Source organism: Rutidosis leptorrhynchoides, chromosome 6 (genome assembly GCF_046630445.1).
Source record: "Rutidosis leptorrhynchoides isolate AG116_Rl617_1_P2 chromosome 6, CSIRO_AGI_Rlap_v1, whole genome shotgun sequence".
Lineage (NCBI taxonomy): Eukaryota > Viridiplantae > Streptophyta > Magnoliopsida > Asterales > Asteraceae > Rutidosis > Rutidosis leptorrhynchoides.
In genome coordinates this window covers 370,167,501-370,180,618 of record NC_092338.1, presented here as the reverse complement: position 1 = coordinate 370,180,618, position 13,118 = coordinate 370,167,501, and positions in this window count along the sequence as shown.

Sequence of the window (13,118 nt, the reverse complement as noted above, 5' to 3'; positions counted from 1 at the left end):
AAGTTCCGAAAGCGGTGTCACCAGAATGAATCAATCAATCAGCCATCCCCAATTCATCTGATGGGTTCGTAGTCAGCTTAATTAATGGAGACGCGAAGAAGGCGATCCTTTCCACCAACCAAATTGCCCTCTTAGCGAAGAACCTGAAGCACTTACCGGCGAACCTATTCAAGACACCATTTTCTCGCTTATTTCCAGGGAAGCTCGTCACGATTATATTCTATACATAATTCTAAACCTTATTCATCCGCTCGTTCTGACCGAAAATCATCCTGGAGTAATGGAAGAAGTCAACGAGCTTCGCGCCCTACTTGTAGCCTTGGAAAATATGGTACAAAATGTATCAGCTTCAGCAACATCACCGGCACCAACAGTACCACCAACATCAATACCAGTACCACCAACAACTCAAGTTTCAACAAAACATGCCTCAACATCTCATTATGTACCTCGAGCATAATCATCGTTCTACGAATTGTTCTACATCATTTATCTTTGTTCGACATGACGATTATGTAATCTTCTATGTTTTAGAGATTATATATTCTAGTTCTAACGGTAAATCAAATGAGATTAATATCACATTAACTCATTAAATCCATGATTATATCTGAAGAAAATATATATGTATATATATTTTCATAAAGATTGTAATCAAAAATTCTTTCGTAGAAACTGTTAATGGTGAAAATATTTTAACGGGTAGGTAATACCCGAGGAATATTTAGATTTCACATTAATAAGTTACATTGTACATTCTTCGAATCTGATTCAACGGTCATTTACTATCCTACTTACAATCACCGATATACGTATCCGTTCACCGCAGAATAATCATTTTCATTCAATTTCATATTTGGATTTTGACCTATCAGAATCCAACAAGTGGCATAATGAAGAAAACATTTGACAAAATAAAATTTGTTAGAAACAAACGAATTAACTATGAGAAATTCTATTAAGAATCTACGCTAACAAAATCCTAGCTAACTGTTCCTAGCTAACTGTTAATTCCTTATTAAATTTATTTATCGCAATTTAGTTATCACAATTTTAATTCTCACAATTTTATTTATCGTCATTTAATTTATGTTATTTATTTTACGCACTTTAAATATCGGGACACGTATACAAGGTTTTGACATATCATATTGACACATCTATATATATTATTTGGAATCACCATAGACACTCTATATGCAGTAATGATCGAGTTCTCTATACAGGGTTGAGGTTGATTCTCAAATAATATATATACTTTGAGTTGTGATCGAGTCTGAGACATGTACACGGGTCACGATACGTATTAATTAATTCGAATATTATATATTAAACTATATATGAATTATTGGACTGTTAACTGTGGACTATCGACTGTGGACTAATAACATTGGACAATTAAAATGAATTAAAATATGGATTATAACATATGAAAATAAACAATTCTTCAAGTTTGCCACTTGATTTCATCTTAAACCTCATTTATATCTTAACGATTACAATATGCGATTCAAACCTTTCATAATTCTTAAAAACACTTCAATCGATAGGATGAACCAACCGCACTCCATCTACAGAAGAAGAGATTGATACATATAGTTATGCACCTGAAAACACTCGAAACCTGTGTAAACGTTTAACACGTGTCTGTACTAGCTCCTTTGGCATTGTTATTACCGAAAATAACATTTCAACTCTTTTCTAAAATAGCCAGTTTTGTCACAGCTTCAGCAAGTCAACTTCGAATTTTCATCCGGATTGGTCTTATTATAACCTTGATATATAAGTTTGCCTTTCGTCATCGTTACCGGGGAACCGTTTATATTCCACCACATTAGCAGTAAACTTACCAGCAAATTCATTACTCATTGGCTTAAATCTCTCCGAAAAACCATTATATTTGTTCATTAAAACCTTATCATATACTCATTTACACCTTGTAACGAGAAGTGTCATACCAATTACCGAGAATCAGCAATCAGTATTTTTGAAATCTTGCAGCATGTCTACATCAACAGTTATATGTATACGTATAACATTTATCTCCTAGAATTACGATCTTAAATTCTGAAATTTTAAAAAGCACTCAGCTTACGAATCAATAAATTTAACTTTGAAAAAGCTGAATAAAGCAGCAGAAACTGTAGACAACCGTAAACAACCTTAATCGTCAGAAGTTTGATGATAAAGAATAGTATGTTGGAAAAGCTCAGAAAAATTGGAACTAGAAAACAGATTGAGCTAACCACGAAGGAGACCAAGGATAAATACAAGGACCAAACCCTATATTCAAAGAATCCATGAAATTCTGGATCCGATGAAATCTTTAGAGAATATCTTGCTCCGAGGTCATGTTAAAATCTTGCGGAAAATTTTTCTTCATCAACCTTCGAACTTAAAAATTCCAAAGTATTATCATAAATATCTTCGATATTTCTGAGAATATTTTCATAAATATTCTCGTCCGAAATTATATACCTCTTCGTGCTATCTGTAATACATTATATTGAAAATTTCTGTAAAATCTAAGTATAAACTATGAATGAATTTTGAAGTAGTGTTGGAAATTGATGCACGAGTTAGTATAATATAATGACACTTGATCAACGTGATTATATTACAGTAAGTCATGCCGAGTTTCTAATGGAACGTGATGATTCACAGATCATAACGTCATCATGTGCCATGTTACATAACTCTTTCATTCTGCTTAACTTCTGAACATATCAAGAAAGTATATTCTTGATAGTTCTATTCTCAGTGATTCTGGCAATTTGACAAATTAAATCGTGCTATTACGTTCTTTCTTTCTTAGAACATTAAGTTCATTCAAAACTCCATACTTACGAATTCTGGACCGTTACTCACTTTACTAAAGGTCGAGAAGATAATAAAAAGGCAAAGAGCTCCAAAATATAAGAGAAAATATAAAGCCCAATAACAACACGAAGGTTATAAACCGTGGATATTAATACGAATAGCAACATAAAGACACGGTATAATTAAGAATAGTATCAACCAAAGGTAATAGTAAAAGTAAACCGATTTTTTCTGGTGGAAGATTGAAAAGAAGAATGACAAAAACAATAATTAGAAAAAATATCAAGGATTAGAATGGGATTAAGCATTTTCACAATCTTTTGGATGTATGAACTAAGAAAGAAAGTATAGGAATGGTGAGAATAATGGAACGGAAGAGTTTAATTTATAATGGAAATATCAGACAGAGTAACCGAGGCAGATCACCGTATTTAATTATAGAGATCTTAATTTCCTTACTCGCCGAAGAGTCAAATCTTTTAGATTTCGAAGATTTTCTTTAAATCCCTTGAATTTCAGAATTTAACCAAGACAACGTCAAAAGTTAAGACGCACCTTATTTTCTGAATTCAACCATGACTAGTCAAAAGTTATGATGAAAGATGTCTTTCTTATTTCACTATTTAGTGATAGCTTCATTCGTACTCTTCGAGTAATCGAATTATCTTATCCATATTACTCAACAGTAATAAAACTCTATTTATCAGCTCAAATTCGACATGAAAACAATTTTAATGTTAGCTATGACGACCACGATCAAATTTCGGGATGAAATTTCTTTAACGGGTGGGTACTGTGACGACCAGGGAATTTCAGACCAAATTTAAACTTAATCTTTATATAAATTCGACACGATAAGCGAAGTCTATAATGTTAGAGTCTCAAAACTTTTGAACTGTGTTCATGTATACATTTGACCATCGATCATGCCCGACGATTCACGAACAATTGTGTGTAAATAGATATGTAAATATAAATCTAAGTATATATATAAATAATAATTTGAAACATAATATGAATTATTATATGTTGTTGTTATTAAATTAATTATGTAAAATAAAATATGATATTATAATAACTACTTTTTAAAATAGATCAATATATAAAATTAAAGTAGATTATATATATATATATATATATATATATATATATATATATATATATATATATATATATTATATGGAATGTATATGGCTTTGAAGTTAGTAAACCTTCAATTGTCAGTCATTCAATATTAAACAAAGTTAAACACGAATACTTATAAATATACAATAGTAAGTTATTAAATAATATATTTACATAAATTTTATCCATAACTATTATAGGTATACTATAGATATGTATGTATATATATATATATATATATATATAATTTATAAATATTATATGAAGAAGTTAGGATATTTCAGTCTATGTAAATATTAGTATGATAATATCAAGCTTATAAGTATTATTTTTAATATTATTATTATCATCATTATTATTAACAATATTATCAATTATGATTATCATTAATAATTAGCATTATCCGTGTTATTACTATTATTATTATTATCATTAAAATATTATTATCATTGTTAATATCATTATAACTAGTAGTTAAATTATAATTTTAGTTATTATGATTAATATTAGTATTATTATTAGATATTATTATTATTATCAAAGGACTATTATTATTATTATTATAAATTATTATTATTGTTTCTATTATTGTTATTATTAGCATTTTTTTTATTATCACCAATGATATTAATAGTGTTATTAATATTAACATATTATTATATTTAGTATATTTATTTATTAATATTAAAAAAATAATAAATAATGCATATAAGAAACAGATTATTACGCGTATTATAACAGATAAAGTTTTCTTTTTTTTGTTTTCTTCATTCTTTATCTATTATGTTGTTCTTCTACCCGTGAACCTGTCAAATTCCATAACCCTATAAATAATTTGAGTTGATCATTATTACAGTAAAAATCGAACACTCCTTGCAATATCCTTCTAAACTACGAATTAAATTGTCAAAGAACCAAAAACATATACATTTTTTTTCTCTTTTTTTCCTTGTAAGTATCACTTTTTATCAATAGATCAAATTAGGATCAATTTTAAAAATCTAGAATTGCAGAGTTGTTAGGAATTCCTTTTGAAAACTTTCTGTAAAATTTCAAGCCTCAATTCATCAAATTGATGATTAATTTCGAAGTTAAAGTTGTTTTTCAAAAAGTCAACAAATTTATTCATGGTAAAATTCGAGGTTGTTTTTATGTTTTAGGATCAATTGATAATGTAGATAGTTTCTAGAAATTGTTTATAAACTTTTTCATGTAGAAATCTGTAACTAAAATGCGTTTAAAATCAAAATCATAAAAAAAAAAATTTGTTTGTTCATCGTCGCTGCACAAGCAGGCTTTTTTTTCTTTATTCTTTTTTGAATTCATTTAAATATTAGATAAATGTTTCTGAATCTATTTTCTTATCTTAACTTAAACCTTAAATTATTATTGATTGAAAAAATGTCTCCTGGACGACTTATTCACATGAAGAGGAAGATGGAACATAGTATATAGATATAACAGATATATAGATATAAGTGGGGTTGTAAATCAGAAAAGCATGCATGGTTCGTTGGTTAGAGTGTTGTGTTGGGTTTCGAGAGGTCTTGGGTTCAATCCCTGGTGGTGCAATTTTTTTTAAAATGGGCTTTCTAAGGTAGTTTTTCAATTTTAACAATCATCATCATCATCATCATTATTATTATTATTATTATTATTATTATTATTATTATTATTATTATTATTATTATTATTATTATTATTATTATTATTATTATTATTATTATTATTATTATTATTATTATTATTATTATTATTCTTATTATTATTCTTATTATTATTGTTATTGTTAGTATTATATATATTAATTATACTATTGTTATTAGTATTGTTATTGTTATAATTAGTTATTATTATTGCTACAAGTATCATAATTATTATTATTAGTAATGCAAAAATAAGTGTTAGTTAATATTATTATGAATATAATTACAATTATAAATAATATTAATATTATTATTATTTTGTTGCCAAGTAACATTATTAAATATTAATAGTGTTATTATTATTAGTATTAGCAATATTGATATAAGTATTATTATGATTAGGATTATTATTATTATTATTATTATAAAATCAATACAAGTTATTACTATTTTCACTAATATTATTATTAATATCATTTTTGTAATTATTAGTTTTACTATTATTATTATTATTATTAACATAAGTATCAAATTTTAACAATATCGTTATTATTATTAGTATTATCGATATTAAGAAAGTTATTATTATTAGTAAATCATTATTATCGAAACTATCATTTTGTTACAGATAAATATTTTGTACCTAAAATATACTTAATACATATATTGTAATTATACTAATAGTTTATATACCTACATAATAACATTATTTATATAAATACTTATATATAACAAACTAATGATATCTTTTATAGAATACTAACCATATATATATACAGATATATTAATATAACTAAATATATAGATATTAAACATTTTGAATATATACATAAACTAAATAAGTATAATATATAACTTAAGATATAATATATAAACTTGCTCGATTACAATTATACATTTTAACTTATATACAAATGATATAGGTTCGTGAATCCGAGGTCAACCCTGCATTGTTCAGTTCTGTCATTTGGGCTGAGAATACAGTATGGTGAGTTTCATTTGCCTTTTTACCCTTTATATTTTTGGGCTGAGAATACATGCGCAATTTTTATAAATGTTTTACGAAATAGACACAAGAAATTGAAACTACATTATATGGGTGAATGATCGAAGCCGAATATGCCCCTTTGGCTTGGTAACCTAAGAATTAGTAAAACGATCTACTAATTGACGTGAATCCTAAAGATAGATCTATTGGGCCTAACGAACCCCATCCAAAGTACCGGATGCTTTAGTATTTCGATGTTGTTTTTATCATATCCGAAGGATTTTCCAGAATGATAGGGGATATTCTTATATGCATCTTGTTAATGTCGGTTACCAGGTGTTCACCATATGAATGATTTTTGTCTCTATGCATGGGACGTATATTTATGAGAACTGGAAATGAAATTCTTGTGGTCTATTAAATTGATGAAAATGATTATTTATGTTAAACTAATGAACTCACCAACCTTTTGGTTGACACTTTAAAGCATGTTTATTCGCAGGTATGAAAGAAATCTTCCGCTGTGAATTTGCTCATATTAGAGATATTACTTGAAGTCATTCATGACATATTTCAAAAGACGTTGCATTTGAGTCGTCGAGTTCATCAAGATTATTACTAAGTCAATTATAGTTGGTTATATTATGAAATGGTATGCATGCCGTCAAATTTCGATGAAATGAAAGTTTGTCTTTTAAAAACGAATGCAATGTTTGTAAAATTGTATCATATAGAGGTCAAGTACCTCGCAATGTAACCAACTATTGTGAATCATTTGTAATCGATATGGACTTCGTTCGAATGGATTAGGATGGGTCGCTTCATGTCGACAGCCCTCAATTATGCGAACATGAGCTGGATGGGGTTCCCATGCGATCGCATGGCCCCAAGGCATGTTTACTATGCGATCGCATGCCAGTGGGGGACAGGCAAGGTGCTATAAAGCTTGATCAAATTCTGATTCAGTTTCACTCATTCATCTCTCGATTTCAATCTCTCTTCTCTAAATATATATATATATATATATATATATATATATATATATATATATATATATATATATTAATATTATTATTATTATTATTAAGATTAAGATTAATATTATTATTATTATTAATCGTATTATCATTATTAGTAGTATTATTATTATTAGTATTATACATAAAATACTACGATGAGGTCATGAGCGAGCTATTTCAAAACGGGTTTTACGAGCGGAATAGAGCTAAGGAAATTATGAGTTATAGCTATGGAGATTATGGGTATTGTTCGGGGGTATGCTCATGAGTCAAACCTAGTGTTTATCACCTCCGTTACGTCTACGTACTTTCCTGCAATATTGAATCACAATATTGATACGTGAGCATTCATATCTTATCTTTTATATATTAATAGTGTATCCCTGACTAGTACTCGAGTATATATGATTATGCATGTTTGCATGCTAAATTTTGTAGTTAAATACTTTATGATAAATCATGAATTTAATGCATATGCTACTGAGATAAGGTATATGATATGCATGTCATTGGAAAGCTGGCGAAAAATTAATAACTTTTCATTTAGAAAGCATATCGTTTTGATGAACGGATTAAAAGATATGGCCAACTGAATTTTAGTATTGTTATTAAAATGATTATTATTACTATCGTCGTTATTATCGTCGCTATTATCATTATCTAATTATTATTATAATTATTATTATCATTATCGTTATTAATATAAGTATTATCATTAAAAATTATTATGGTTATTATTATTACTATCGTTATTATCATTAAGGTTATTATTATTATTATTATTATTATTATTATTATTATTATTATTATTATTATTATTAAAATAATTAAAACTATCATTTTATTATTTTTATCGTTATTATTATTATTAAAAGTATCATTAATATTAAAACTATCATTTTTATTAAAATTATCATTTTAATAGAAATTTCATTGTTATTATAAAATATCATTATGATTATCATTTTAGTATCATTATTATTAAAAATTATCATTTTGAATAGAATTATTATTTTTATATAAAATATTATTATTATTACAGTTAATATTAAAAAGTATCGTTATTATTAAAATTATCATGATTAGAATTATCATTTTATTATAATTAATATCATCATTAGTAAATAAATATTATTATTATTATTATTATCACAAAATAATACAACTTTTACTTATTATTATTATCAATATTATTTTATCAAATAAATATGTGATACAAAGATATTTTTACCACGCGTAATATAATTACATTCATAATACATACCACTATATTTTTATATTGAGTGAACTGTATAAATTTTATTACTTGAAATATATAAAAGTTTATTTTTATCATATATAAATTTTTAGTTAATAATAAATGACTTGTATTATTTATTCTAATAAAATCTAATAAATATATTTAAATATATAAAACGATTATAATTAAGTTGTATAATAAACATGTATAGATTTTGGAAGTCATTTTGGGTCAAGTTGACTTTTGTTAACTTTTTGCATATCGGTCTCGAGCATTAGGATTGTGATACACTACGACTTGACCTAAATTGTTAGACAGATATTGACCAACATATAAATATATATACTTAATATAGGTTCGTGAATCCGAGGCCAACCCTGCACTTGTTCAGTGTCATCATATACATAATTGCTACGAAATACGGTACTGTGAGTTTCATTACTCCCTTTTTATATATTTTTGGGACTGATAATACATGCGCTGCTTTTATAAATGTTTTACAAAATAGACACAAGTACTTAAAACTACATTATATGATTGGATTATTATACCGAATTGATGCGAATCCTAAAGATAGATCTATTGGGCCTAATAACCCCCATTCAGGTTATGGATGGCTTTAGTACTTCAAGATTATTATACAGACGAGAGGTTCTGTTTGGGGATATTCTATGCGTTAAAGTTAACGTCAGTTACCAGGTGTTCAATTCATATGAATGATTTTTATACACAGGTTATGTGTATTATTTTGTACTCGGGTTACGTGTACAATTAAATATTGAAATCTTGTGGTCTATTAAAATGATGGAAATGAATGATTATGACAAACTAATGAACTCACCAACCTTTTGGTTGACACTTGAAAGCATGTGTATTCTCAGGTTTGAAAGAAATCTTCTGCTGTGCATTTGCTCAATTTAAAGATATTACTTGGAGTCATTCATGGCATATTTCAAAAGACGTTGCTTTCAAGTCGTTGAGTTCAATAAAGATTATTATTATGTAAATGACAGATTAAGTCATTTACAGTTTGGATATATTATGAAATGGTATGCATGCCTGTCAACTTTCGATGTAATGAAAGTTTGTATTTTAAAAAAAATGAATGCAATGTTTGTAAAATGTATCATTTAGAGGTCAAATACCTCGCAATGAAATCAATTATTATGTAACGTTTATAATCGAGATGAACGGGGCATTTCAGTTGGTATCAGAGCAGTGGTCTTATCGAACCAGGTCTTGCATTAGTGTTTCTAACGGATAGTTATTAAGATGCATTAGTGAGTCTGGACTTCAACCTTAGCTGCATGTCAAAAAGTTTTGCTTATCATTTCTTGTCGGAAATTACATGCTTATCATCCTTAGTCTAGACACATCTTACTGCATTGATTGCATGAATAGTGTATAGACAAAATTCATATCTTAGCGTATCTGCTAATTCATATCTTAGCATATCTGTTACTGAAAACTTTGTCTGGCATATTCTGTAAATTCCTCCGTAATCTACGAAATCTTTTGTTCTATATATATATATATATATATATATATATATATATATATATATATTATGTGTAATTAGAATACCATCCGATAGCCGAAAATCATTTCATATCGAAAAATCCTCTATTCAATCGTACGAAATAGAACTCGTCACTAGTTCAAGTCCCTCGAATTCCGATATGGAGTTTCACTCAAGCTCCGAAAGCAGTGTGACCAGAATGGATCAATCAATTAGCCATCATCTATTCTAGATGAATTAGGGATGGGTTCGTAGTCTACTTAATCATTGGAGACAAGAAGAAGGCGTTCCCTTTCATCCACCACATTTCCCTCTTGGCGAAGAACCTGAAGCACTTACCGGCGAACCTGTCCAAAATACCATTTTCTCTCTCATTTCCAGAGTATCTCGTCATGATTATATACTATCTCAAATTCTAGATCTTATTCATCCGTTCGTCCGAACCGACAATCACCCCGGTGTAATAGAAGAAGTCAACGAGCTTCACGCTCGAGTAGTGGCTTTGGAGAATATGGTGTAACAGTTACAAGCACCAGCAGCATCACCGGCATCAACAGTACCACCATCAGCAACATCAACAGTGCCATTACTACCACCAACAACATCCACATCCCATGCTTCAACATCACAAACTGTCCCACGAGCATCAACGTCATACGCACCATAGATACCAAGGAGTACCAACAACAATAACCGATGAAGTATTAATTCATAACTTCATTAGAGAAACATTCTGTGGTGATTATGTAATCTCTAAAGTCTTAGAGATTATCTATTCTAGCCTTAACCATAAATTAGATGAGTGGACCGAAATGATAAAAGGAAGAGTAGAAACCGTGACAAGAATAGTGCGTGATTTACAAGCTAGACCTGTTATACAAGTGCCACTGGTAGTACCACCAGCATCACCATCAGTATCACCAACACCAGCAACACCTGCAGCACCACAAGCTACACCAGCTCTATTACCATCAACGATATCGACACCACAATCATCAACGGACATATTGTATCAACGAGTTATGAAGTATTAACTCATTCCCTCTGAAGAATTTATATGTATATCGTATATATATTGATCTTGAAACCATAATAAATCTTTTTGTACTAAGCTATTGCGTGTGAATCTTAACTGGTAGATACTATTCGGTTAATTCATATTACTAATATGCAATGATGTACATCCTTCGTTAAAGACTTAACTATCGTTAACTACAATCTCTGTTTTAACTCAATGAATCCCACTTCATAATAAACCAAGTGTATTATTCAATTTTATGTTTGATTTTACACTTTCATTTTCGATATGCTCGAAACTCCCTAGAAAACATCATCGTATCTTGTGAAGTTCACAAGAATTCCACGACATCAACATCCTTCACCAAGGAATATCAATTAATATAGATAATGAAGTACTAATTACATTAGTGAAACACTCCGCGAAAATTATGTTATCTTTAATGTTTTAGAGATTATTCATTACTAGTTTCAGCCGAAAATCAAATGAGTCTAATAGTATATTAACTCGGTAAATCTGTATTACATCTGCAGAAAATATACATACATATATTTTCATAAAGACTGTAATAAAATTCTCTTGTACAAAATATTACTTGTGAGACTTTTAACTGGTAGGTAATACCCGAGAGATATATAAATTCACAATTAATATATTACATTCTTCAATTCTGATTCAGCAAATCATCAACTATACTCATTACTTTCACAACGATATACATCCTTTCATAAAAATCAGGACAACCATTTTCTTACAAATTCGATTACATATTCTGGTTTTAACAAATCAAAATCCAAGTCAAGATTTAACAGAAGACATCACTCTTAGAGTAATACAACTTTCAAAGCCATACTTTGAATTCAAAACTGTGCTAGAACATCACTTCTATTCATAAAACTCAGAAAAATATTCATGTCGTTAAAAATTCTAGAACGTCATATGTATACTGATGATTACAATCTGCGTTTAAACCCTTCACAATTCTTGAAAACATCTCAACTAAGGAACAATCGAGAGAATGAACCAATCACATGATACATACGGAGAATATATGCATATAGTTATGCACCTGGAGAACACTTGGAACCGGAGTAAAATATTAACACGTATCCGTGTCAGATCCTTTAAGCATTATTATTACCCAAAATAACTTTGCAATACCTTTTCGAAGTAGCAAATTTTGTCACAGCTCCATCAAGACAATTTTAACTTTTCATCCGGAGTAGTCTTATTATAACCCTGACATATACGATTACCATTTCAATCATTGTTACTGGGGAACCTTTTATATCCCACCACATTAGCAATAAACTTAACAGCAACTTCATTACTCATTGGCTTAAGTCTCTTCGAAAAACCATTATATTTGTTCATTAAAACCCCATCATATACTCATCTGCACCTTGTAACGAGAATTGCCATACCAATTATCGGGAATCAGCAATCAGTATTTAGAATCTCGTAGCGTTTCTACATCAACAGCTATATGTATACATATAACATTTATCTCTTAGAATTATGATCTTCCATTCTGAAGTTCTGAAAAGCACCCAGTCTACGAATCAATACTCTAAATTTTGAAAAAGCTGATGAAGCAGCAAGGACTGTAGATAGCATTAACAGCCAAAAGTTTGATGATAAAGAATAGAATGTTGGAAAAGCTTAAAAGAAAATTGGTACTGAAAAACGGATTGAGCAAACCATGAAGGAGGCTGTGGACAAATCACAAAGACTAAATCTACC